Below are 27,008 nucleotides of genomic sequence, written 5' to 3' on the forward strand. Positions count from 1 at the left end.
AGTATACTCAGGAAAAGTTGAAAATCCAATACCCATTTTTGTTATTATCTTTCCATTCTTATTTTATTTTATGTGCATTAGTGTTTTGCCATGGGTTTTAGGTCCCCTGGAACTGGCGTTACAGTTTTAAGCTGCCATGTGGGTGCTGGGAACTGAACTCAGGTCCTTTGGAAGAGCAGTCAGTGCTCTTAACCACTGAGCCATCTCTCCAGCCCCTATCTTTCCATTCTTGATTAAAAAAAAAAATCCTGTTGACCATAGAAGCCTTTTTAAAACTGGATACTGATTATGTCTGATTAAGAAATCCAGAGACAACTATTTTTTCCTTTTTAGTTTTTAATTGGCTTTATTATTGATTTTAGAATCAGCCAAGTATTCATTCATAGAATAAAATAAATGTTGCTATGGGCTGAGGAGAGTTTGGTTTTGTAGATAAAGTGGAAGAGAGCAGAAATGAGACCTAGCAGTGGGTTGGCCTTATCAAAGTTAACTCAAGACCAGATAAACCATTTAAATAGACCAATAACCCCTAAAGAAATAGAAACAGTCATCAAAAGTCTCCCAACTAAAAAAAGCCCAGGACCAGATGGTTTCAGTGCAGAATTCTACCTGACTTTCAAAGAAGAACTAATACCAATCCTCTTCAAAGTGTTCCACACAATAGAAACAGAAGGAACACTACCAAACTCTTTTTATGAGGCTACAATTACCCTGATACCCAAGCCACACAAAGATGCAACAAAGAAAGAAAACTACAGACCAATCTCCCTCATGAACATTGATGCAAAAATACTCAACAAAATATTGGCAAACCGAATCCAAGAATACATCAAAATAATCATCCATCACGACCAAGTAGGATTCATCCCAGGGATGCAAGGATGGTTCAACATACGGAAATCAGTCAATGTAATACACCATATAAACAAACTGAAAGAAAAAAACCACATGATCATCTCCCTAGATGCTGAAAAAGCCTTTGACAAAATCCAACACCCCTTCATGATAAAGGTCTTAGAAAGAATAGGAATACAAGGAACATTTCTAAACATAATAAAAGCAATTTATAGCAAGCCAACAGCAAACATCAAATTAAATGGAGAGAAACTCAAAGCGATACCACTAAATTCAGGAACAAGACAAGGCTGTCCACTCTCCCCATATTTATTCAATATAGTACTAGAAGTTCTAGCTAGAGCAATAAGACAACAAAAGGAGATCAAAGGGATACAAATTGGCAAGGAAGAAGTCAAACTTTCACTATTTGCAGATGATATGATAGTATACATAAGTGACCCCAAAAACTCTACCAGGGAACTTCTACAGCTGATAAACTCCTTCAGTAAAGTGGCAGGATACAAGATCAACTCAAAAAAATCAGTAGCCCTCCTATACACAAATGATAAAAGGGCTGAGAAAGAAGTCAGAGAAACATCACCCTTTACAATAGCCACAAATAATATAAAATACCTTGGGATAACACTAACTAAACAAGTGAAAGACCTTTTTGATAAGAACTTTAAATCTCTAAAGAAAGAAATTGAAGAAGATATCAGAAAATGGAAGGATCTCCCATGCTCATGGATAGGTAGGATTAACATAGTAAAAATGGCAATCTTACCAAAAGCAATCTACAGATTCAATGCAATCCCCATCAAAATCCCAACACAATTCTTCACAGACTTGGAAAGAAAAATACTCAACTTTATATGGAAAAACAAAAGACCCAGGATAGCTAAAAGAATCCTATACGATAAAGCAACCCTTGGAGGCATCACCATCCCGGACCTCAAACTCTACTATAGAGCTATAGTAATAAAAACAGCTTGGTACTGGTATAAAAACCGACATACGGACCAATGGAATCGAATTGAAGACCCTGACATTAATCCATGCACATATGAACACCTGGTTTTTGACAAAGGAGCCAAAACTATACAATGGAACAAAGAAAGTATCTTCAACAAATGGTGCTGGCATAACTGGATGTCAATATGTAAAAGATTACAAATAGATCCATATCTGTCACCATGCACAAAACTCAAGTCCAAGTGGATCAAAGACCTAAACATAAATCCAGTTACACTAAACTTAATAGAAAAGAAGATAGGAAGCACTCTTGAACGCATTGGCACTGGAGACCATTTCCTAAATAAAACACCGACAGCACAGACCCTGAGCACAACCATTAATAAATGGGACCTCTCAAAACTGAGAAGCTTTTGCAGGGCAAAAGACACAGTCAATAAGACAAAAAGACAGCCAACAGATTGGGAAAAGATCTTCACCAACCCCACATCTGACAGAGGATTGATCTCCACAATATATAAAGAACTCAAGAAACTAGACATCAAAGCACTGAACAGTCCAATTAAAAAATGGGCTAAAGAGCTAAACAGAGAATTCACAAAACAAGAACTACAAATGGCTGAAAGACATTTAAAGAAATGCTCAACATCCTTAATCATCAGAGAAATGCAAATCAAAACGACTCTGAGATACCACCTTACACCTGTTAGAATGGCTAAGATCAAAAACACCAATGACAACCAATGTTGGAGAGGATGTGGAGCAAAGGGAACACTCCTCCACTGTTGGTGGGAATGTAAACTTGTACAACCACTATGGAAATCAGTATGGCGGTTTCTCAGAAAATTAGGAATCGAACTACCTCAAGACCCAGCCATCCCACTCTTGGGCATATACCCAAAGAATGCTGATACATACCATAAAGATACATGCTCAGCTATGTTCATAGCAGCACTATTTGTAATAGCCAGAACCTGGAAACAACCTAGATGCCCATCAACGGAAGAATGGATGAAAAAAATGTGGTACATATACACAATGGAGTACTACTCAGCAGAGAAAAACAATGAAAGCATGAAATTTGCAGGCAAATGGATGGAACTAGAAAAAATCATCCTGAGTGAGGTAACCCAAACCCAGAAAGACAGTTATGGTATGTACTCACTCATCGGTGGATTCTAGATATAAAATGAACAATCAGACCACAACCCATAGAACCATAGAGGCTATATATATATAGCATGGAGGTCCCTAGGACGACTGTGGCATATAATAAATTTCAGTTTTACTCAATTATTGAAAAAAAATAGCCAAATGAATGGAAACACATGAACTATGAACCAAAGACTGAGGGGCTCCCAGCTGGATCAGGCCCTCTGAATAGGTGAGACAGTTGATTGGCTTGATCAGTTTGGGAGGCATCTAGGCAGTGGGACCAAGTCCTGTGCTCATTCCATGAGTTGGCTGTTTGAAACCAGGAACTTATGCAGGGACACTTGGCTTAGTCTGGGAGGAAGGGACTGGACCTCCCTGGACTGATTCTACCAAGTCGATCACAATCCTCGGGGGAGGACTTGTCCTGGAGGAGGTGGGAATGGAGGGTGGGCTGGGGGTAAGGGGAGGGCGTGGGAGGGGGGAGAATAGGGGAACCCATGGCTGATATGTAGAACTGAATGGTATTGTAAAATAAAAAATATATATCACAAAAAAAAAAAAAAAAAAAAAAAAAAAGAAATCCAGAGACAACTATTTTTTCCTTTTTAGTTTTTAATTGGCTTTATTATTGATTTTAGAATCAGCCAAGTATTCATTCATAGAATAAAATAAATGTTGCTATGGGCTGAGGAGAGTTTGGTTTTGTAGATAAAGTGGAAGAGAGCAGAAATGAGACCTAGCAGTGGGTTGGCCTTATCAAACTTCTTTTAGCTTTTTAAGACAAGTTCTCACTCTGTGTGACCTACAAACTTCTGTCTTCTTATTAGATTTTTTTTATTTGATTAGTTTTAGAGGAACAGCTTTTTTTCTTATTTCCTTTGGGGTACATCAGATTTGAAGTTTCAAGGCCTCAGTGAGGTGTAGTGGGGTGCACAGAGACCTGTAACCCTAGCACTTGGCCGGAGGAGGCAAGATCAGACGCTCAAGGTCATCCCCAGCTTATTTAGTGATTTGTTTTTAATATTTTATTTTTATATGTATACATGTACATGTGAGTGCAGTTGCCTACCAAGTTCAGAAGAGGACAGCCGATTCCCCTGGAAATGGAGTTAGAGGAAGTAGTGAGCTGCCTGATGTAGTAGGTGCTGGGAACTGAACTTGGGCCCTCTGAAGAGCAGTATATACTCTAATGCACTGAGCCATCCTCTATGCTTTAGGTAGTGATTTTGAGGCCAGCCTGGTCCTTAGGAGACTCTGCTGGGCCTGGTTGCACATGTATTTAAGCCAGAACTGAGGAGGTCGGCAAGCAGATCTCTGTGCATTTGAGGCCAGCCTGGTCTGTATGGTGAGCTCCAGGTTAGCCAAGGCTACATAGTGACAACCTGTCTCAAAAAAAAAAAAAAAAAAAAAAAAAAAAAAAAAAAAAAAAAGGCATCATTGTCATTGGAAAGAAAATTAAAAATATAAAACTAAGAAAAGTAGATACTTAAAGGATTGAATAAGAGCATTCAATTCACAGAATTAGTATTGTAACTAGAGGTTCTTTTCTCTACTTCACAAGAGAAAAAAATAATGAAATTGAGTAACTGTGACCTAGAAGAAAACCCCAAACAAAACAAAAACAAACAATTGTGCCTGATTCCCAATGACAAATTTTCTAGTCATTCCAAAATGTTGAAATACAAATGTTTCTTTTTTTGGTTTTTCTAGACAGGGTTTCTCTGTATAGCCCTAGCTGTCCTGGAACTCACTCTGTAGACCAGGTTGAATTCAGGGATCCGCTTGCCTCGGCTTCCTAAGTGTTAAGATTAAAGGCATTCGCCAACACCCGGCCTAGTCTTTTATTTTATTTCAATAAAACATGAAGTTTTAAAATTAATTAGCTAATCAATTAATTAATTTTGAGGCAAGGTCTCCCTATGTAGCCCTGCCTGGTGTGGACTTGCTGTGTAGAGCAAGCTGGCTTTAATCTCACAGAGATCCATCCACCTGTTTATGCCTCCCATGTGCTGGGATTAAAGATGTGTACTGTCATGCCTAGCCACATCCTACTTTTCTAGAGTGTTGGGATTATAGGCTTGTGCCGTTAGCATAAAAGGAAATCTTTTTTGGTTTTTTGGAGACAGGGTTTCTCTGTGTAGCCCTCTCCTGGAACATGCTCTTTAGACCATATTGACCTTGAACTCGTTTCTCCTGCCTCTGCCTCTTGAGTAATGGGATTGAAAGCATGCACCAGTCGTGGTAAAAAATCAACTTTGGGGAGGCATAGACAGAGGCTCTCCTTGAGTTTGAGGCCAGCTTGTTTTTCATAATGACTTCCAGGCCAGCCAGGGCTGCATAGTAAGACCATGTTCTAAAAAATAAAAAGGGATTTTAAAAAAGAAAAAGAAAATTGTTGGGGTTAGTTGGTTCTTATTTTTTATTTCTATTTGTTTTCTTAACTTTTTTTTGTGGAAAGGGTAATAGAACCCAGAGCCATGTGATGAGCTATACCCTATCAAGAAACCCTGTTCTGTAAGGAAATAGATTACACTGGCTTAGCATATACTCAGGGGTGGGTGGGTGGGAGGGAGGGGGTGGGGGTGGGGTGGGGTGGGGTGGGGAGTGTTCATCTTTTTGAAATGTTTCAACTGCTTCCCAGCTACTTGAGGACTACTGCCTCCTGGGTATGTCTTTCTGTAGTCATGCCAGTCGGAATCTTGGACACTTTGTTGCTCTTATCCCTGTATAAAAGGTATCATTGGTTTTCTTTAGTATCTCTTGAATTTATCAGCTTCAATCTGTCACCATCACTGTGATCAAACCCACCTAGTCCAAATTACTGTCGTATCCTAATAACAGTTTATTTAAAATTTCTTTTAACATTTATTTTCCTCTTGGATCCATCTATATTTGAGAAGCCAAAGTCAAATTGTAAATCTGATCGCATTTTCCCCTGCCTGCCTCCCAGATAAGCACTGAAGCGAGTATTTTGTTTTGTTTTGATGGTTCTGGTGATTGAATCCGGGGCCTTGCATGGGAAAAGCATGTTCTATAGCCTTTTAAGAGTTTTTCATTTTTCTTCAGATTTTGGACAGCCTTAGCTACTTCTCACACGTTACTTTTGCTTTTTAAAGATGTATTGTTATTTATATGTATGTTTGTATCATGTGTATATATGCACTCTGGGAGGTTAGAAGAGGGAGTTAGATACCCTGGAGCTGGAGTTTGGGGTGGTTATGAGCCGGGCAGTGCAGATGCTGAGAACTGAACTCAGGTCCTTTTCTGTAAGAGCAGAAAGCACTGTTACATGCTGAGCATCTCTCCGGCCCTTCATGCTGTTTCTGCCTCAGAAATACCAGCCACAGGGCTCTCCATTCTTGCTGTGCTTCCTCCTGCTACCGAGTCCATGCACACTGCTTCCCACTTCTGGAAACCGCTCTCATTTGACCTCAGTCCTGGTCATTTACCTTTCAGTTTTTACCTTCCTGTGGTGGATAGTCTTAGCCCTCAATTAGGTTAAACCCCTTAATTTCTCTTACTTACCTCCCTGCCCTTGATGTCGTTTGTCATGCGTTTGTACTTCCCTGATTTCATGACTATGAACTTCACAAGAGTTGAGACATTTTGCTTTTGCTCACCATCATAACAAATTGCCTAGCAAGGCTAAAAGTTAATGGTCAGGAAATACTTGTGGAAAGAAAGAAAAGTAGCAGTCCTCTTAGGCTCTTTGTCCATCAGGGCTGGTGGTTCAGGCCTGCAGTCCCAGCACTGTGGAGTCGGAGGCAGGAAGACTGGAGGCAAGCCTGGGCTAGGTAGTGAAACCCTGTCTCAAAAAACAAGACAATACATTTTTTAATATGCATTTTGATAAAACTTTGTTTTTTGTTTTTATAAACTTAAACCTGTTGTGATGGCACATGTCTTTAATTGTAGCACTTGGGAGGCAGAGGCAGGTGGATCCCTGTAAGTTTGAAGCCAGTCTGGTCTACAAAGGGAGTTCCAAGCCAGCCAGCGTCCCTCTCCCCCCATTTCTTTGTTTTTGTTTTTTTGAGTAAGGGTTTTTCTGTGTAGCCCTGGCTGTCCTGGAATTCTCAGAGATCTGCCTGCCTCTGCCTCCTGAACATTGGGATTAAAGGGTAGAAGCTAGCTAGGGTGTGGTGACTAATGCCTTTAATTCCATCACTTGGGGAACAGAGGTAGGTGGATCTTGAGGCCAGCTCTAGGACAGTCATGGCTATGTAGAGAGATCCTATCTCAGAAAAAAAATTACTGAGAAAATGCATGTTTGTGTGTGTGTGTGTGTGTGTGTGTGTGTGTGTGTGTGTGTACAAGGCCCAAGGATGACCTCTTGATGTTATTTTTAGGAATGCCATCTGTCTTACTTGCTGTGACAAAACATTATGACAAAGCAATTCATCAAAGACAGTGTTGACGGACAGTGGTGGCACACGCCTTTAATCCCAGCACTTGGGAAGCAGAGGCAAGTGGATCTTTGAGTTTGATGGAAGCCAGCCTGGTCTGCAGAGCGAGTTCCAGGACATCCAGGGCTACACAGAGAAACCCTGTCTCGAAAACGAAAACAAAAACAGTTTAGCTGGGCGGCGGTGGTGGTGGTGGTGGTGGTGGTGGTGGTGGTGGTGGTGGTGGTGGTGGTGGTGGTGGTGGTGGTGGCGGCGGCGGCGGCAGTAGCCACCGCACGCCTTTTATCCCAGTACTAGGGAGACAGAGGCAGGCAGATTTCTGAGTTCGAGACCAGGCTGGTCTATGGAGTGAGCTCTAGGACTCAGTGAAACCTGGTCTGGAAACAAAACAAAAGGAAACAACAAAGACAAGTGTTTAATTTGTCTTAATGGTTTTAGAGGTTAGAGTCCATGAAGGCAGAGCAGAAGAATGGAGGCCACAGCATGAGAGCTAGCATCCTTATCCAAAGTAAGGTTAAACAGAAAGCATTGGAAATTGCAGAACTCTTTTAAAATCTCAGCCCACTCCCATGTCACACTTTCTCTATCAAAGGCCACACCTCCTAATTCTTCCCAAACAGTGCCACCAGCTGGGCACCCAATATTCAAATATATGCACCATTGTGGGCCATTATCATTCAAACCACCACACCACCCTTATTCTTTGAGACAGGTCTCTTGCTGGCATGGAGCTCACCAATTAGACTCACTAGTTGGCCAGTGAGTCCCTAGGGTCTTCTTGCCCCTGCTTCCCTAGCACAGGGATTATAAGTGTGTGCTCCAGGGCCTGGGAGTTTTACATAGGTTCCGAAGATGAAACTCAGGTCCTGTGCTTGCAAGGCAGGCATTTGATCAGCTGAGCCATCTTCCTAGTCCCCTCCCCCTACTTTCTTTTGATTTTGATATTTTTGAAATCAAGTTTCATGTGGCCTTGTCTGGCCTCTCTGTGAATGCCCTGAGTTTCTGATCTTCCGGCTTGCCTCCACTTACTCAGTGTTGGGATTGCAGCTGTGAGTCACCATGTAGGATTTTATATGTTATGATGCTGGTGATCAAACCCAGGGCTTATGCATGTTAGACAAACACTACTAACTGAGCTACATCCCCTGACCATTAATTGTATTTACTTATTTATATATTCTTTTAAAGATTTGTTTTTTAAATTTTAAAAATATCTTTATTAGATTTACTCATTTTATTTTGTGTGTGGGTTTTTTATCTGCCTGTATGTATGTGCACCATGAGTATGCTTGGTGTCTGCAGAGGTCAGAGGAGGGCATCGGATCCCTTGGAACTGGAGTTACAGACAATTATTAGACACCATATGGGTCCTGGGAATCGAACCTAGGTCCTCTGGAAGAGTAGCCAGTGCTTTTAACCTCCAAGCCACCCCTCCTACCCCCTACTTGTGTGTGTGTGTGTGTGTGTGTGTGTGTGTGTGTGTGTTTGTGCAGATACTGGAAGAGAACAGAAGCATCAATCCCCTTAGAGCTGGAGTAACGGGGTTGTGAGCTGTCCAAAGTGGGTTTTGGGATCTGAACCTTGGCTAGAAAAATACCTGCTTTTAATTACCGAGCCATTTCTTCAGCCCTGTCATTTTCAGTTTTTAAAATTTTGATAAACTTTTTGATAATAATCATTACAGTTGGGTGTGGTACACAGGCCTGTAATTTCAGCATTTGGGAAACAGGCAGATGGATCAGGAGTTCAACTTGAACCCTAACTATATCTCAAATTTGAGGCTAGCCTGGATAACATGAGACTCTGTGTGAAAAAGCAAAAAAGAAAGCTATTAATATTTTATAGTTCTATTATCCTTTATAGTCATGGTTGACTGGATATAAATCCTCATTTGTAATTATGGTTTTTTTTTTGCCTTCATTTTATTTTGTTATTTATTTAAAATTTTATTTTGTAGCTGGGCAGTGGTGGTGCACACCTTTAATCCCAGCACTTGGGAGGCAGAGGCAGGAGAATCTCTGTGAGTTTGAGGCCAGCCTGGGCTACAAAGTGAGTTCCAGGATAGCAGAACGGTTACATAGAGAAACCCTGTCTAGAAAAAATTTTATTCTGTGTGTATTTTGTATTGTGTATATTTAGTGTGTGTGTAAGGGCATGCATATACCGTGGGGTATGTGCCATGGCTTCTCTGGAGGCCAGAGACAACCTCAGGTCATCATTCCTCCTCACTCTTTCCCAGTGTGTTTGAGACAGGACTTTTGGCAGCCAACCGCATAGGCCAGGCTGACTGGCCTCCGAACTCCCGAGAGTCTCCTGCCTGCCTTCCATCTCCCCTTTATTGTGCAGCCATTACAGCTTCATCCGCTGCCGTGTCTGGCTTCCATGTGAGTCTGGGAATTCGTACTTAGGTCGTCAGGCTCGCAGTGAGGCATGCATGCTTCTCCTCAGCACTCCCGTTCTTTGTGTTTGCTGCCCGCAGGTGGAATTCAGGCTTGTTCCTGAGCTGCTTCCTCCCCTGCCTCTATTTCTTGCTTTCATTTTTCCCGTTCCTCAGTACTGAGCCTACAGCGAGGTTATAAGGAAAACACATCTTTAAGGAGCTTATGTGAAAAACAGCAGAATAATAAGAGTAACTCTTCCTGAGCTTCTACTCTGGGTCAGACTCTGCTATTTCTCTGTTGATCTTAGCTAGATGGCAGAAAAGCTATGTGTGTTAGGCATTCCCCATATAGTTAATCCTCCCAGTGGAAACTGGAATTAAATCTTGTCATTTTGCAAACAAAATTCAGACTGAAAGAGGAAAATTGCCCAAGATCAGTGAACTAGCAAATGATGAACTGTAATTTCTACCCATGTCTATGTTATTTTGTCTCCACTACCAGTGTTTATTCTGTTTAATTTCATTATTTCTTATGAAGCAAGTGGCTAGTTTATTCAGATACCTCAGTGGGCAACATAGAAAACAGCTATTTTGGGAGTTTATGTATTGATTGATATACTTGTTTGGTTTTGATAATGCGCACGTGCGTGCATGCGTGTGTGTGTGTGTGTGTGTGTGTGTGTGTGTGTGTGTGTGTTATGTGTTATTTATTATGCGGAGCTGTTTACTATGGGAGAAAAGCCATGAGGTACAACAGAAACCACTATAAGAATTTATTAAGGGAAGGGAACAGAAGGGAGAGCTTAGGCCTATTGAAAGATCGTGCAGGAAGAGAGGGGAGGGATAGATGGAACCTGCTTTTTATAGGTTCCCCTGCACATGCCCATATGGGCTTATGTAGCTATGCCATGCATACGCATACACTGTGTGATCATGCTGTGCACAAATTACGTGATCATGCAGCATGTGGATTACTTAGGACTAAGGCCCTGGGATGACTAAGTCTCTTGCTTGACTACTGGATAGTGCATGTGTGGTCATGTAGCTGGGGAGTGACCAGGAATTCTAACAGTATGTACATATGTGTATGTATGTACATGCTTGAATGCACACATGGGGAAGCTAGAGCATCCTGCTCTATCACTCCTTGTGTTTTCCTTTGAGACAGGATCTCTTCTCGCATCTGGACCTGGTCTGGTATCCAGTAATCCCCAGTGATCCTTATGGCTTCATGCTCCTCCACTTTTCATAGTGCCAAGGTTAGAGCCATCTGTGTAGCCATGACCAGAGTTTTATGTGTTAGGATCCAAACTCAGGCTCTCAGGCTTGAGTAATAAGTGTTACTACTCAATTCAGTCTTTCCCATTAATAATGCTTCTTAAGATATGGTCTTATTGCTGGGTGGTGGTGGCACACGCTTTTAATTCCAGCACCTGGGAATCAGAGGCAGGAGGATCTCTGTGAGTTCAAACCAGCCTGATCTATATAGCAAGCTCCAGGACAGCCAGGACTACATAGAGAGACCCTGTCTGTTTTTATTGCAGGCTGTGGTTCTGCATACATTTAATCCCAGTGTTGGAGAAGTAAAGCTGGCAGATCTCTGTAAGATAAGGCCAGGTTGGTATACAAAGAGCTTTAGGACAGCTAAGGTTATATAGTGAGACCTGGTCTACCATCCTCCCCCCACACACACAAAAAAAAAATAAAGAAAAAAATAAGTTTTATAAAATTGATCACAGTAGCACCTGCCTGTGATTTCAGAACTTGGGAGACTGAGGTAGGAGGTCCTGCTATGAGTTCAAGGCCAGCTTAGGCTATATAATAAGACCTTGTCTTAAAACAAAGTTTGTAAAGTTCAGACATTGGACTGGGTATTGTGGTTAATACCTATACCCCTAGTACATGATAGGCTAAGGTAGAAAGATTGCTTGAGATCATCTTGGGCAACATGATGGGAAACTATTTCAAAAAAAGAAAAAAAAAAAAGGGAGAGGGGGCTGGAGATATGGCTCAGCAGTTAGGAGCACTGTCTGCCTTTCCAGAGGACCCAGGTTTGATTCCCAGCACCCACATGGCGTCTCACAACTGTCTGCAACTCCAGTTCCAGGGAACCAATGCCCTCCTGGCCTCCTCAGACACCAGGCTCACTAGGGATATATAGATATACATGCAGGCAAAACACCCATACACATAGATAAATAAAACCTGAAGAAAGACAGACAGAGAGCGAGAGAGCGCTGTGCATTGCAGCAGAAGCCTGTGCTTGGTACTGTTACTCTTGGACAAGCTTGGTCCTTAGGGTGGAGTTGGCGCTCTGTGTGTCAGGTGTGGCCTTGATCACAGCCATGTTTTGTTTTCTTTAACACAATAGAAATAGCTGTTCTTTGAGCCTAATGTAATGAATATTACCTCTTCAAATTAAAAGTCAAGGTGTGTTTTTGTGTTAATAGCCATCTTTTGGATATGCTTATGTATAAATGTATAAGGCTTAATTAATAGGCTTGTAATTTGTTGGTGTGAAAGGATACTTTCTTTTTTCCCTTTTGTTTATTAAAATTATTTATTTTTATTTTATGTGCATTGGGGTATATCTGTGTGAGGATGTTGGATCCCTTGGAACTAGAGTTATAGACAGGTGTGAATCGCTGTGTGAGCACTGGGAATTGAACCGAGGTCCTTTGGAAGAACAGCTCGTGTTCTTAACCACTGAGCCATCTCTCCAGCCCCCCCCCCCCTTTTGAAAGAGGGTCTCACTGCCTGCCCTAGAGCTTCCTATATCAACCACGCTGGCTTGGCCAAAGGGTGTCAGATCTGCTGGGACTAGAGTTACAGTCAGCTGTGATGTAGATGCTAGGAACCTGGTCCTCTTTAGGAGCAGCCAGTGCTCTTAACTGCTGAGTCATCTCTCCAGCACCCTAAATGCTAATTTCTGTATATGTCTGTTAACCTTTGTTCTCATTTTGTATAACTGACAGCAGTTAAGTGGACTTTGTTTAGTTATACTTTTTGTCTGTAAGGACAGTTGTGAGACTGTCTCTGAAATACACTGTGAAAGTCATGGTGGCCCATACTGCAACACTGGCACCTGGGAAGTTGAAGTTGGAGGATTGCCACGAACGAGTTTGAGTCCAACCTGGACTAAATAGTGAGATTCTGTCTCACAGGAAGGGGCTAGGGTTGGGGAGGTAGCTCATTTAGTAAAGTGTTTACCTTGTAAGTATGAGGGCCTGATTTGATCCCCAGAACTCACAAAGAACTGTGAGCTACCATGTTCAGCATGTGATTTAGTTTATTCATTTCATTATTTATTTTAGTGCTAGAGCTTGAACCTAGGACCCAGTGGATGCTAAACATGTAATCTAATGTTAATCTACACCTTTTCAAGACAGAGTTTCTCTGTAGTCCTGGCTATCACTCTGTAGCCCAGGCTGGCCTGGAATCACAGAGATTCATCCGCCTGCCTCTACCTCCCGAGTGCTGGGATTAAAGGCGTGAGCCACCACAGTTCAGCTCTAGTCTTAGATTTTTGTTGTTTTTTTTAAATTTTAATTAATTACAGATCTTTAAAAATGAGCCAGTATTCTCCAGTGTTCTCAGTGTGTAGACCATCTTGGCCTAGAACTTGCTGAGTAGATCACACTGGCCTCAAACTCATATTTTTCTGTCTGGGCTTTCCGAGTGCTGGTATTAAAGGTTTGTGCAGGGGCTGGAGAGATGGCTCAGAGGTTAAGAGCACCGACTGCTCTTCCAGAGGTCCCGAGTTCAATTCCCAGCAACCACATGGTGGCTCACAACCATCTGTAATGAGATCTGGCGCCCTCCTCTGTATACATAATAAATAAATAAATCATTAAAAAAAAAAAAGAGAGACTGTTGTGGAATAATCTTAAAAAAAAAAAAAAAGGTTTGTGCAACCATGCTTATTTTTTGAGACATCTCATTTTGTGGCCCAGATTGGCCTTGAAAAGTCACTGCCACAATTTACCTATTAGTATTTATTTGCAAAGCTTGTAAAGGAAGTCCTTATTTTTGATATCATAGCATTGTAAGGACCAAAAAAGGACTCAACTGGAGCACTTAGTGTGATGCTTGTATAGTAAATAGTCAATCAAGTTAGCCACTGATACATTCATTTGGGGGATTTTGTTATGTAAACCAACCCTAAGGAGGAATAACTGTTTGTATTCACCCTGGGACTTAATATATTTACTGGGTTTTTAAAAAATGTTTAGTTAGTTAAGTTAGTATTTTGAGACAGGGTCTCACTGTGTAGTCTTGGCTAGTCTGGAACTTGCTTTGTAGACCAAGCTGGTTTTCAACCCAAAGATCATTCCTGATATATATATCATGTGCTTTTATGTATGTGTGTGTGTGTGTGTGTGTGTGTGTGTGTGTGTGTATGAGAGAGAGAGAGACAGACAGACAGACAGACAGACAGACAGACAGACAGACAGACAGACGGGGTTTGTGCATGTGAGTGGAATGCCTGAAGAGTCCAAAAGAGGATATCAGATCCTCTAGAGCTGGAGTTACAGGCAGTTGTGAATCATCATGACGGTATTGGAATTGGACTCTGCTCCTCTAGAAGAACAGCACTCACTCTTTTTTTTTTTTCTTCTTTATTAGCACTCACTCTTAACTGCTGAGCCATCTCTCCAACTCTTTAGTGTTTTGTCTTGTTTTTAACTTGTTTTATGTGTGATGCTATGGATTGAACACCATTACCACAGTTATTAAAACCAATGATTAATAAACTTGAAAAGTTTCTGCACAGCAAAGGACATCATCATTCAGACAAAGCAGCAGTATACAGAATGGAAAAATATTTTTTATGACCTACATATCAGATAAAGGGCTCATATCCAAAATATATGTTACTCAAAAGACTGGATATCTACAAAACTAATAACTCAATTTTTAAGAACAGATACAGATCTAAACAGAATTTTCAATAGAACTTGGATTTGTGTATTCTGGACAGTTTTTATACCTCTGAAGTACACCCTTAGCCCAAGTGTGGTTGTTTTTAAAAAAATTATTTTTATTTTATGTGCATTGGTGTTCTGTCTGTATGCATGTCTGTGTGAGGGTGTCAGATCTTGTAGTTACAGAGAGTTTTGGTTGTTAGCTGCCTTGTGGGTTCTGGGAATTGAACTCATGACCTCTGGAAGAACAGTCAGTGCTCTTAACTGCTGAGCCATCTCTCTAGTCCCTAGTGTGGGCTTTTATGAATGTCAGACAGTGGGTACTTTGAATCTTTATAGTTTAGATTTCAAAAAGCAATTCTAATTTTAAAACTTTGGTTTTTATCGTTATAACAGAATCTTTTAAAATTAAATATTATTATTATTATTGGTTTTTCAAGACAGGGTTTCTTTGTGTAGCCCTGGCTGTCTTGGACCTCATGCTGGTCTCAAACTCGAGAGATCTGCCTGCCTTTGCCTCCTAAATACTGTATTAAAAGGCATCCTCCACTACCAGCCAGCTAAAGTTAAATATTTAACTGCTGTTTAAAGGACTTCAAAGATTTTTGGCCCTTTTCCCAAGGGCAGGGGCTTGTCCTTTCTTGTAGCTAAGAACGTTCCTTTCCCACAGTGTTATATGTCCTGAGCTAAATGTCATATGTCCCTCTGGAAGGAAACAGACTTCAAGGACCAAATGATTCATGATGTTAAGTTGAGGCTTTCCCGAGAAATCTACTATGTAGACCAGAGGAAGGAGAGAAATGGAAGGAAAGGTGAAAAATTATCAGTGTCATTACTGCAGTTAGTAAATATGTAATTAACAATTAGGTGAGATGGTATTTGGGTTTAAGTATATTTGCATATAAGAATAAGAATTTTACTCCTAAATTTCAGAGTGTAAGTTTTGGAATTAGTAGTTTTGTAAATATGAAGTATCCACAGGTTTTTCTCCCAGAATGTGACCTATTATTTACTAATTCCTAGAGCTTCAGTAACGTGTGAGCTTCCACACCCGGCGGGACTAGTATATTGGAGTAAACTTTTCTAACTCTGGCTTTATTTTCTTGGAAAAGACATAGGCCTCATTTTATATAAGAAAGGCTGGCTCATTATGGTCTCAGTACTCTGGTACTGAGCCCTAACTCTGATATTTTATCAGAAATTTACATTTTCTATTTTGACCACCTTGCTCTGAAATTTCATATGATAGCATATTTTATTTTTCTGGATTAGTTAATAGATTTTCCCACTGCACACATCCACATAAGAACTCAGAAAAGAATAGGAGGTAGTTCAGTGTGGCAGAGCAATTGCCTTGTGTGAGAAAGACTGTGTTTGAGGCTCTTGTTTTTAAAAAAAACATAAGGGAAAGGAGGTCTTGGCACACACCTTTAATCCCAGCATTCAGGAGGCAGAGGCAGGAATATCTTTGTGAGTTTGAGGCCAGTCTGGTCTACAAAGTAAATTCCAGGACAGCCAGGGCTACACAGAGAAACCCAGTCCCAAAAAACCAAAAACCAACCAACTAAACAAACAAAACCAACTCCTTGGTTGTATCTGTCCTTATATCCCAGCCTATCTACCCCACACTGGATAATTGCTGGTTTCTGTTCCTGCTCCTTTGAAACGGGGAGACATTCCTGTAATACGTAATTTAGCTTGCATTTTTCAGAGCTGAGGGCTGGGAATCAGCTATTTCTGTTACCTGATACTTGGTAGGTTAGAGATGTAGCTACAGTGCTGGAGCTGGAGGGCTCCCCATCATAGGCCATGTCCTAAATTCTATCCCAGCACCAAAATAGAAACCGGAAGTTAGTGTTGGGTTTATTTTATTTGAGGGGAGTCTCACAGTGTAGTCCAAACTATCCTGGGACTTGCTTGCCTTGAAATCCTGGCACTCCTTTTGTTTGACTTGGCCTCAGGAGTGCTGGGATTACAGGTATGAGCTGCTACACCCCGGTGGTCTAGAATTCTTGATACCATCCTTCAGCCTCTGAAGTGCTGGGGAGGCTTAGGCACCATGGCTGGCCTTTTTAGCTGGACAGTGGTGGTGGCGCACGCCTTTAATCCTAGCACTCAAGAGGCAGAGGCAGGCGGATCTTGAGTTCAAGGCCAGCCTTGTTACAGAGCAAGTTCCAGGACAGCCAGCAGTACACAGAGAAACCCTGTCTTGAAAAACAAAAACAAATTTTAAAAAATTTTTATGAATGGGTGCTTTGCCGGCCTGTAAGTCTGTTGTACCCCTTACATGTCTAGTGCCCATGGGAACCAGAAGAGGGTGTTGGAGCTCCTGGACTGAGGTTATAAATGGTTGTGAGCTGCCATGTGGGCACTGGCAACCGTTAAACCCGTCTTCTGTAAGAACAGTAAGTGTTCTTCATCACTGAGCTGTCTCTTCACTGCTACTTTACATTTTGTTCTTGTGTGTGTGTGTATGATAAGTGTGTGAGTATGGGTGGTATATGTGTGCCATGGCATGTATGTGGAGGTCAGAGGACCACTCTTCAGGCATTTGGTTCTCTGCTATCACTGTGGGTTCCAGGATTGAACGAGGTCATCAGACTCTTATGATGAGTTCTTTTACCAGCTGAGCCTTCTCTGGCCCTTAATTATTATTATTTTGCAGTGACCATAAGTTTCTCTTAAGAATTGAAAATATTTGATAAAAAGTACTGTGTACTGTATATATGCTTAGAATAGTACTAAATACACTGAGCTCAGGATATAAGACTAGCAACTGGACATGGTGATAGGAGCCTACATTTTCAGCACTTGTGAGACGGAGGCAGGCAGGAAGATCAGAAGTTCAGAGTTTTCCTGGGCAACATAGTGAGTTGAAGGCTAGCTTGGGCTAGAGACCCTGTCTTCTCCCTGCCCCACCACCCCTCAAAAAATTCTAACAGTCACTGTGGGGGGGGGCGCTCTAGCCCAGTAGTAGAGTACTTACCTGGCATGAGTGTGGTCCTGGGTTCTTTCTCTAGAACCATGAGAAAGAAATATTTCCATAACGTACCATGCATTAGTGATACATATGTAGAAGATGGTCGTGGTAGAGGGTCTGCTTGTACCTTGTGTTCTACTCAGTACATTTTATACTGTCTTATGCTGACTTTGTACAGTCTTTATATGGCTTATTTCTTTATTGATTGCCTAGGTATGGTTTTGGTGGCTAATGGTGGTCTCTGCAGTTTATTAGATACAACTGATTTTGACTCAGTCACTGTCTCAGTCCTGGGGATTGAACCCAGGGTCGTTGCACATGATGGGACATGTTTTGCTACTGGGCCCTACCCCCCTACCCTCACTCCCGCTCATATAAACTTTACAAAGGTCATCTGCTGGCATAAAATTATTCAAATCATATAATTAATGGCAGTTTGTATGCTCTTTCATAGATAATTGAAATAGACTTTGTGAAAAATTTTTATTCCATTTTCTTAGTTATTCCCAACTTGGGTGACTTAACTTTTCAAGCTCTGTTTGTCACTATCTAGAGGTGTTTGATAGTCAGAACTTGAGGGTGCTGTTGGCACCTAGTGGGCAGAGGCTGCGACTGTTGCTAAATTACATCATCTTTTGCACAGCCCAGATCCCTCCACAAAGAATTCTGGCTGAAAATGTTAGTAGTCTAATAAACAGTCATGATTTATGACTGAAGAATTTTGTAGTTAGCAACAGTTGTCATTTCTGACTTTAAGCCAAATATAAGTCTTTGCTTAACAGGTTTAGCATTTATTCAGGTAAGTTGCCTCAGCGTTTGCTCTGGCCCTAACATGATCCATTACTCCCAGTTCACTTATCATGGTCTTTAAAAAAAAGGCCCCTTGGTGGCCATGTTTGTAATTATAGTACTCAAAGTAGACACAGGAGGATCAGAGGAGTTCATGGTCGTCCTCAGGTACATCTCACATTCAAAGACAGCCTGGGCAACATGAGACCCTGACTCTGCCTGTAAAAAAAAATTATTTCTGCTCACATGAACTTGAAAGACTGGTTATCACTTCCTTCAGTGGAAGAGCCACTTCATGGCAGCACTCAGGCATCTGAGAGAAGTTCAGTGTGGGCTTGTGCTCAGAATGCTAGCTTTCCGGAGCTTGAGGCAAGGATTGCCTTGAATTTGAGACAAATCTACCTCTATACTGTTACCATGCCAATTTTGGAATCTGAGTCACGAAGATCTATATTCTCAGCAAGGTCTGGTGGCTTGTACATACTTGTAATTCCAACCCTAGAGATATTGAGGGAGGAGCAGCTTGGACTCCTTAGGAAGTTCTAGGCCATCAGGGGTACATACTGAAACCCTGTCCAAAGAAAAGCGGTAAAGACATCCCTTTCTTATTTATTTTTAGTTGTACTTTTTTAAATTCTGTGTGTGTGTCTGTGTGTCTGTCTGTCTGTGTGTCTGTGTAGGTTAGAAATGTGCACATGAGTGCAGGTGCCTGCAGAGAACAGAGAATTTGGATTTTCCTGGAGCTGGAGTTTTAGATGGTTGTGAGTCACCTGATGTGGGTGCTGGGATTGAACTTAGGTCCTCTGGAGGAGCAGTATAGGCTCTCCACCACTGAGCCACCTCTCCAGCCCTATTTCTTGTTTTGAGATTTTATTTTTATTTTATGTCTCTGTTTGCTGGAATGTATGTCTGTGTACCATGTGCTTGCATTGTCTATGGACGTCAGAAGAGGACATCAGGTCCCCTGGTACTGGAGGTATAGACTGTTGTGAGCCATTGTGAAAGTGCTGGGAAGCAAGCTTGGGTCCTCTGGAAGAGCAGCTACTGAAGACTGTTGGGGGTCTGGCCTCAAATAGTCTTTTTCCCAGGGTTCCAGAAGGGATGCTACCAGCGTCAAGAATTAATCTGAGGGAATGAATCTAAGTACACTGAGCTCTTTAGTCCATATGCTTTATTCTTCGGAGTAAGTTCTCTCTGTGCACAGCTTCTTTTCTGCTCTCATGCCTAGCTCCTTTCTTGCCAGATTCTCTCTACATTTTTCTGCTGTTCCCTCTAAGTGCTATGTTAATTCCTTCATCTAGTTCCACCCCATCTTGGTTCTCATCCATCTAGTTCTTCCCCATTTTAGTTCCTCTTTGTCTTTAGTTCCCCTCTTTATTCTTCTAAGTTCTCTCTCTTGTTCTTCCCCATCTCCTTAGTTCTTCCCATCTTACTCTTTCCCATCTAGTCCTCCTCCATCTGGTTCTTCCTCCTCTAGTCCTTCCCCATCTTCCATCTTTTTCTAGTTCTCAATCTAGTCCTCGTAAGATCTCAGAGGTTTACAGTTAATATACCCATACAGACCATCAATTCTCTGGCCAAAGCAAGGTCACAAAGTTTGAATTTTTACAGGGCCATAAAAGCAGATAAGCGTTTTTTTTTTTTTCCTCAGGCAGTGACTGTCAGGCTTTCTTTTACAACCCAAAAGGGGAGTGGCTAAAGGAAGTGGGGTCAACTAAGAGCTAAAATCGGTTAATATATCAGAAAAAGGGAATTTATGTGCTCAAACTATAGTCCTAGAAGTGGTTAGGTAAAATGTTAGGAGTCTACAATGCTAGTATAAATCATGAGTAAAATAAAACTGTCTACTTTTCTTTGGGGTTTTAACTGTCTCAGTTTTAGAGTTTTAACTTGGCTGTGCCATTTTTTCTGGCAGGGCAGGGGTAGCTAGGCAGCCTGTGTCACAGCTTGATGTACCTGGTGTGTAAAAAGCCCTTCTGTTCTAAGAAGGGTTAAAGCTTAATTTGTACAAGAAACAAAGCTATGTACCTAATGTCTACCTGGCCTAGGTGCTGTCTCCCTATGGATATTTACCTTAATTCAGGAGACTACCAGGTGGTCTAGAATGCTTATTCTGTCTGCCATTTGTCCATGGGTTTTTGAGAGGAATTTCAGATTAAAATGCTTTTGTCCTGAGCTGGCCCTGGCCTTGGATGCTAGCTAAAGGAGATATCTGATTCTAATGCTAAAAAAGAGAAACAAAAATCCTGGAAGAAGGGAGTCTTGCCTGTGTGACTTTTATCCAAATATCTTAATTGTATAGGGGAATACTATGCCCAAAGAATGATCAATCCACACTGTTAATTCTTAGGAAAAAGAATCAATTGGGGAAGCTATAATAGCACACCCAAAGTTCATTGCAGGAGACAGATGATATATTCAAAAGCCAGTAACATCAATCCTTTCTTGAATCTTGGCTTCCTTTGGAAAAGCCCTCGACTCCTCCAGGTAAGTGCTCTATCATAATCAGCAGAATTCCTGCTTCATATTTCTGTGGCTCATAGCAAGCAAGCAGTGCTCTTAACTGCTGTGCCATCTCTCCAGCCCCTCAGCCCTATTTAAAAAATAATTGAAAATTGTGTGTGGATATGTGCACACAAGCGCAGATGCACAAGAGGTCAGAGGCATCAGGTCCCCCTGCAGCTGTAGTTTATAAGCGGTAGTCAGTTGCCCAATATGGATGTCTGGAAACAAATGTGGGTTCTCTGCAAGAGCCCTTTGACCTCGGAGCCTTCTCTCTGTGTACTCCTTCCCCTTTATCTTGATTTCCTTTTTGCTTTAGAGAGAGGGTTTCATATACTCCAGGCTGTTCTCAAACTGGAATTTACTGTATAACAGAAAATGACTTTGGACTCTGGTTTATTTTCTTAAACTTTTAAAGTATTATACTTATTATGGTGGTATATGTGTGTTCCTGTTCTTTCTTTCCACCTTATGGTCAGGATTGGTTGCTTCCAGGTTCTTGACCTCTAACCTAAATACTTGAACATACTGGCAAGGAAACTATTCAGAGCAGAGTAATAGAAAATATAAGAGTACAGTGCAAGAGAGCAGCAGGGCACATGAGTATAAAAGTACTTGTCTTAGTCACTGTCCTTTTTATTGCTGTGAAGACACCAAGACCAAAGCAACTCTTTTTTTTTTTCTTTTTTCTTTTTCCCCTTTTCTGAGACAGGTTTCTCTGTGTAGTTTTGGTGCCTATTCTGGATCTCACTCTTTAGACCAGGCTGGCCTCAAACTCACAGAGATCCACCTGTCTCTGCCTCCTGAGTGCTGGGATTAAAGGTGTGTGCCACCACTGCCCAGCTAGCCCTGTGTTGGGCATTTACCCACCACCCCCACAGTTCCCCAGAGTTTTCTTGAGTGTGAGCAGCAGGAAATATTAGATAGAAGGATTTATTGCAGAGAATATTGTGGAGAGAAACAGATAGAAAATAAAGGATAGCCTCGAGAGGGCCTGGAACCTTTTCCAACAGGCCCCAACTGTTTCTGCCCCAGGGTTTTTATAGAGACGCCAAGAGGTGGAGCAAAAGACCTCCTCCCCCAGCACAGCCAAGTGCAGACCATCTCAGACACCTGCTCTCAGGCCTGTGGTCCTAATCATCCTCTATTCGGACCTGCTGGATAAAGCCACGAGGAACCAGAGAACGGGCTCCCACAGCCCTGATTACTGTTTGTGGCTTTGTTTTATGGAGTTAGGGAAGACTTTGGTTACTAAGGGCATAGTGAGGGTAGTTTGTTTAATATATTATGTGCATTAACTTTTCCTACTGCAAATGTCCATGATGCATCTGATTTTAATATGCATAGGCATAAGATGGTAAATTCCCTAAAAGATCACTTGGAGGACACAGCTTGCCTTAATGTTCGTGTACCCCAAACTACTTTGAGCTGTATCAGCCTTTCTGTTCTTTTACTGGTTACATTGGGAATGTGCTTGAGTAGAAACTGCCAAAATTTCGACTGGAGAAATGTTCAGTGGTAATGAGCATCTACTGCTCTTGTAGAGGCCCAAGTTCAGTTTGGAGCACCCTCCAAACTGAAAACTAACTCCAGCCTGAGGGGGATTCAGTGTCCTCGTCTGGACACCACAGACAACTACACTCACATGTACATCCCTACAAGACACACATGTACACTTACTAAAAATGCAAAACCCCGTTTTTTTTAAGGAAATTATCTAAATTTGGTTGTTGCTAGGGGTGAAGAAATGTATACTGTTGATCAGAGAGTTTTGGAATTTTGAGGTCCAGCCTCTTAATTTCCTTCCCAGGGGGCCCAGGAGAGACACTACCAATGGCGCGGGAAGTGAGTCTAGATTCACCATGCTCCTTGTCCGTTTACTTTATTCCTCTGTGACAAAATTCTGTCTATACAGCTTCAGCTCAGTCCTCACATTCAACTCCTCTCTGTGCCCTCTTTTCCTGTTCTCATAGTTTTAGTAAGTTCCTATGCTTTAACCTCGTCTTTGTCCTCCGTTTCTTCATCCTGCTTCTTTCTCTCCTTGCTTCTTCTTCTTTTTTTTTTTTTTTTTTTGGTTTTTCGAGACAGGGTTTCCCTGTGTAGCTTTGCGCCTTTCCTGGAACTCACTCTGTAGACCAGGCTGGCCTCAAACTCACAGAGATCCTCCTGCCTCTGCCTCCCGAGTGCTGGGATTAGAGGCGTGTGGTTGTGTTGCACACCTTTAATCTCCTTGCTTCTTACTCCTGGCTTTCAGAAAACTACAAGAGATCTGCCTTACCACCTACAGAATCTCTGCTTTTCTCTCCTCTCTATGGCTGTGCAGCCCTGTCTACCAGCTACAGAAAAACTGCCTGTTTCCTTCCTCTCCTAACCATGTGACTCTCTGCCCCTCCGGAATTCTGCTCCAGTTCTTACTATACCTGGTTATGCAAAAAGTCCTGTTGTACTCAGTCAATTGCTCTGAAATGCTCAGGGGGGTGAGGGTGGGTAGGTGGGTGGGGGTGGGGTGTGTGTTAACAGGTTCAACAGGTCCAAGAAGCTGAACTGTTTGCCAAATGATCTAGTAGTGTATGGGCCCACAAGAATTTCATAGCAGAAGACAGCTAAAATATTAAAAACTGAGTAACACCAAATATTCCGTGATAAATGGCTTCCTCGAGGAAAAAAAAAAACCTTGAAATTTCTATGTATAGCTTTAATATCCAGCTGAATCTCTATAATATTCTTGTGGCCCACAAGAAGCGAGAGAGGTATATGTTTAGTCCCATGCATGTGGATGTCCAAGGGAGTTCTGAGGTTGCTAGGTGTATTGAAGAGGGGCATGTATGCACAGCACAGACACAGGAACTAGACTGCCAAATGCATTGTTACGGGAGGGAGCGGGGGTTTGCATAACCTGAACCAAAGAGGATCCCACGGCCAAGAGACCATCATCATTTACATGTTACTTATTAGAATAGTGTACACAGACATATATGCAAGCAAAACCTCACATACGTGAAATAAGGTAATTTTAAAAATTTAGCTGGGCGGTGGTGGCACACACCTTTGATCCCAGAACTGGGGAGGCAGAGGCAGGTGGATCTCTGAGTTTGAGGTCATCCTGGTCTACAGAGTGAGTTCCAGGACAGCCAGGACTGTTACATAGAGAAAATTGCTACTAAAGGCTGGTCTTACCTCATAGTCTAGCTTTGAGGCTTTTTCTCCTATGAAAATACTTTTGAGGTTTCCTTTGGCTGTGTGGTTCACTCCACCAGCAACAATGTATAGCAGTAGGAAGCTGTCTACAAGTGTTTTCCTTATGTGACCACTAGACTTCGCTCTTGCTGAATGGTCAGGAGCTTCTGTTCTTCAAATGTTTGTTTCTATTCTGTTTCCCTTCTGTATTATACTTTTTGGCCTCATAACCTCTTGACATGAATTTTCTCTTAAGACAATTGAAAGTTTTTGTTGTTGAATTATTTTTTCTGTTATCTCTTGGAGTTTTTTATTATACACTTTGACAACCTTTGTTGGAGGTTGTTTTTTTTTTTTTTTTTCTTTTTTCTTTTTTTCCTTATGCTAGGCTAGGGCCTTGTGCCTTCTAGGCAAGCCCTCTGCCTATGGGCTTTCAGCTCCACCACACCCCCACTCCCCATCCTGTTTATTTTACTTAAATTTTTCGGAGGCAAGAAGTTCTCTTAAGTTGCCCAGGTTGGCCTTCCAAATCCGAGCCTCCTTCTGCCCTAGCCTTCTGAGATCAGGCCTGAGAGAGTAGTTTAAAGTCTGACAGGAAGGGATGCCTCTTGTGTTTAGTAAACATTAGCAAATCCCTCTAGAAGGAAAGTGAGTGTGGCACATGTACAAGCTTCCTGCCTAAGACTAAAGGTTCAAGGTCTTTTGACCTTGCCGTGAAGACAGTCAACTTAGAAAAAGGAACAAGAACAAGCTAGGTGTGGTTTCATGTGTATCCCAAAGTACTCTAGAGGATCACTTGAGCCAGGGATCTGGAGGCCAGAGAGAAATAAAGGTACAGGAGGAGGGAAGACAGGACTCCTTTGTCTTTAGGTCTCCCAGCCACCAGTTCTCCTCTGACATAGCAAATGTTACCAATTTCTTGTGTATGCTTTCAGAGTAACTATGTGCTGAGCCAGACCCCAATATCTACTTTATTGATGGATACTGTAGGTCTTGCACTTCTCAAGACTGCTCTATATAGTGGAAAGACTATTATAAAATTTGAAAACATTTGGATTCAAACTTAACCATTTATTAGTTAAGTGACCTTGGACACTTGACCTAGTTCTGTGACTTTTTTTCTTCCTCTTTTCCTCCTGTTGTTTTTCTGTTGTTCTGCTAAGGATCAAACCTAGGGCCTGGTATAAGCTAGGGAAGAAGTCTTATCCCTGAGCCTTCATAGTTAGTAATACCCAGGTTACCATTCTGTTGAGTGTGCTGCACGTACAGCTCTATGTCTGATGCATAAGCGCTTCACAAATGGTTACTAAAACAGTCCTTGTATATCTTCTTCCTGAGTGCTGGGTTACAGTCTCAAGTCACCATGCCTGGCTTCAAATTGTCTTACTATAATATGTGACCGGAGGCCCGCCTTGAACCAAGTCACACAGTCTAGGGGTCTTGATTGAGTTAGGTTTTTTGTTTTTGTTTTGTTTTGTTTTGTTTTTTGCTAGTTAAATAATTAAAAGGAAGTAAAAATGTAAACTTAAACAGCCTCTGAGTCCTGAAGAGGGGGCAGGACCTGCAGAGGGGAGGAGACCTGCAGAGGGAGGAGACCTGCAGAGGGAGGAGGACCTGCAGAGGGAGGAGGACCTGCAGAGGGAGGAGGACCTGCAGAGGGAGGAGGACCTGCAGAGGAAGGAGGACCTGCAGAGGGAGGAGGACCTGCAGAGGGAGGAGGACCTGCAGAGGGGGAGGACCTGCAGAGGGAGGAGGACCTGCAGAGGGAGGAGGACCTGCAGAGGGAGGAGGACCTGCAGAGGGAGGAGGACCTGCAGAGGGAGGAGGACCTGCAGAGGAAGGAGGACCTGCAGAGGGAGGAGGACCTGCAGAGGGAGGAGGACCTGCAGAGGGGGAGGACCTGCAGAGGGAGGAGGACCTGCAGAGGGAGGAGGACCTGCAGAGGGAGGAGGACCTGCAGAGGGAGGAGGACCTGCAGAGGGAGGAGGATCTGCAGAGGGGGAGGAGGACCTGCAGAGGGGGAGGAGGACCTGCAGAGGGGGAGGAGGACCTGAAGAGGGGGCAGGACCTGCAGAGGGGAGGAGACCTGCAGAGGGGGAGGACCTGCAGAGGGAGGAGGACCTGCAGAGGGAGGAGGACCTGCAGAGGGGGAGGAGGACCTGCAGAGGGAGGAGGAGGACCTGCAGAGGGGGAGGAGGACCTGCAGAGGGAGGAGGACCTACGGAGGAGACCTGCAGAGGGAGGAGGACCTGCAGAGGGAGGAGGACCTGCAGAGGAAGGAGGACCTACGGAGGAGACCTGCAGAGGGAGGAGGACCTGCAGAGGAAGGAGGACCTACGGAGGGGAGGAGGACCTGCAGAGGAAGGAGGACCTACGGAGGGGAGGAGGACCTGCAGAGGAAGGAGGACCTACGGAGGGGAGGAGGACCTGCAGAGGAGACCTGCAGAGGGAGGAGGACCTGCAGAGGGGGAGGAGGACCTGCAGAGGGAGGAGGAGGACCTGCAGAGGGGGAGGAGGACCTGCAGAGGGAGGAGGACCTGCAGAGGGGGAGGAGGACCTGCAGAGGGGGAGGAGGACCTGCAGAGGGAGGAGGACCTGCAGAGGGGAGGAGGACCTGCAGAGGGAGGAGGAGGACCTGCAGAGGGAGGAGGAGGACCTGCAGAGGGAGGAGGACCTGCAGAGGGGGAGGAGGACCTGCAGAGGGAGGAGTCCTGCAGAGGGAGGAGGACCTGCAGAGGGGGAGGAGGACCTGCAGAGGGAGGAGGACCTGCAGAGGGGAGGAGGACCTGCAGAGGGGGAGGAGGACCTGCAGAGGGAGGAGTCCTGCAGAGGGGAGGAGGACCTGCAGAGGGAGGAGGACCTGCAGAGGGGGAGGAGACCTGCAGAGG

At 43.0% G+C, this 27,008-nt stretch overlaps 1 protein-coding gene and 1 long non-coding RNA gene across 2 annotated transcripts in view; both read left to right on the plus strand.

Annotated features, from left to right (window-relative positions):
- Ptpn9 (protein tyrosine phosphatase non-receptor type 9) overlaps window positions 1-27,008 on the plus strand; it is a 95,489-nt gene that overhangs the window by 2,508 nt on the left and 65,973 nt on the right. The gene's annotated exons all lie outside the window — the stretch shown is intronic.
- On the plus strand, window positions 7,645-14,570 carry LOC143274259 (uncharacterized). The gene is made up of 2 exons (XR_013052759.1): window positions 7,645-13,440; window positions 13,652-14,570. It is a non-coding gene; the product is annotated as an uncharacterized LOC143274259 (long non-coding RNA).

The sequence above is a fragment of the Peromyscus maniculatus genome, chromosome 7 (assembly GCF_049852395.1).
Source record: "Peromyscus maniculatus bairdii isolate BWxNUB_F1_BW_parent chromosome 7, HU_Pman_BW_mat_3.1, whole genome shotgun sequence".
NCBI classification, from domain to species: Eukaryota; Metazoa; Chordata; class Mammalia; order Rodentia; family Cricetidae; genus Peromyscus; species Peromyscus maniculatus.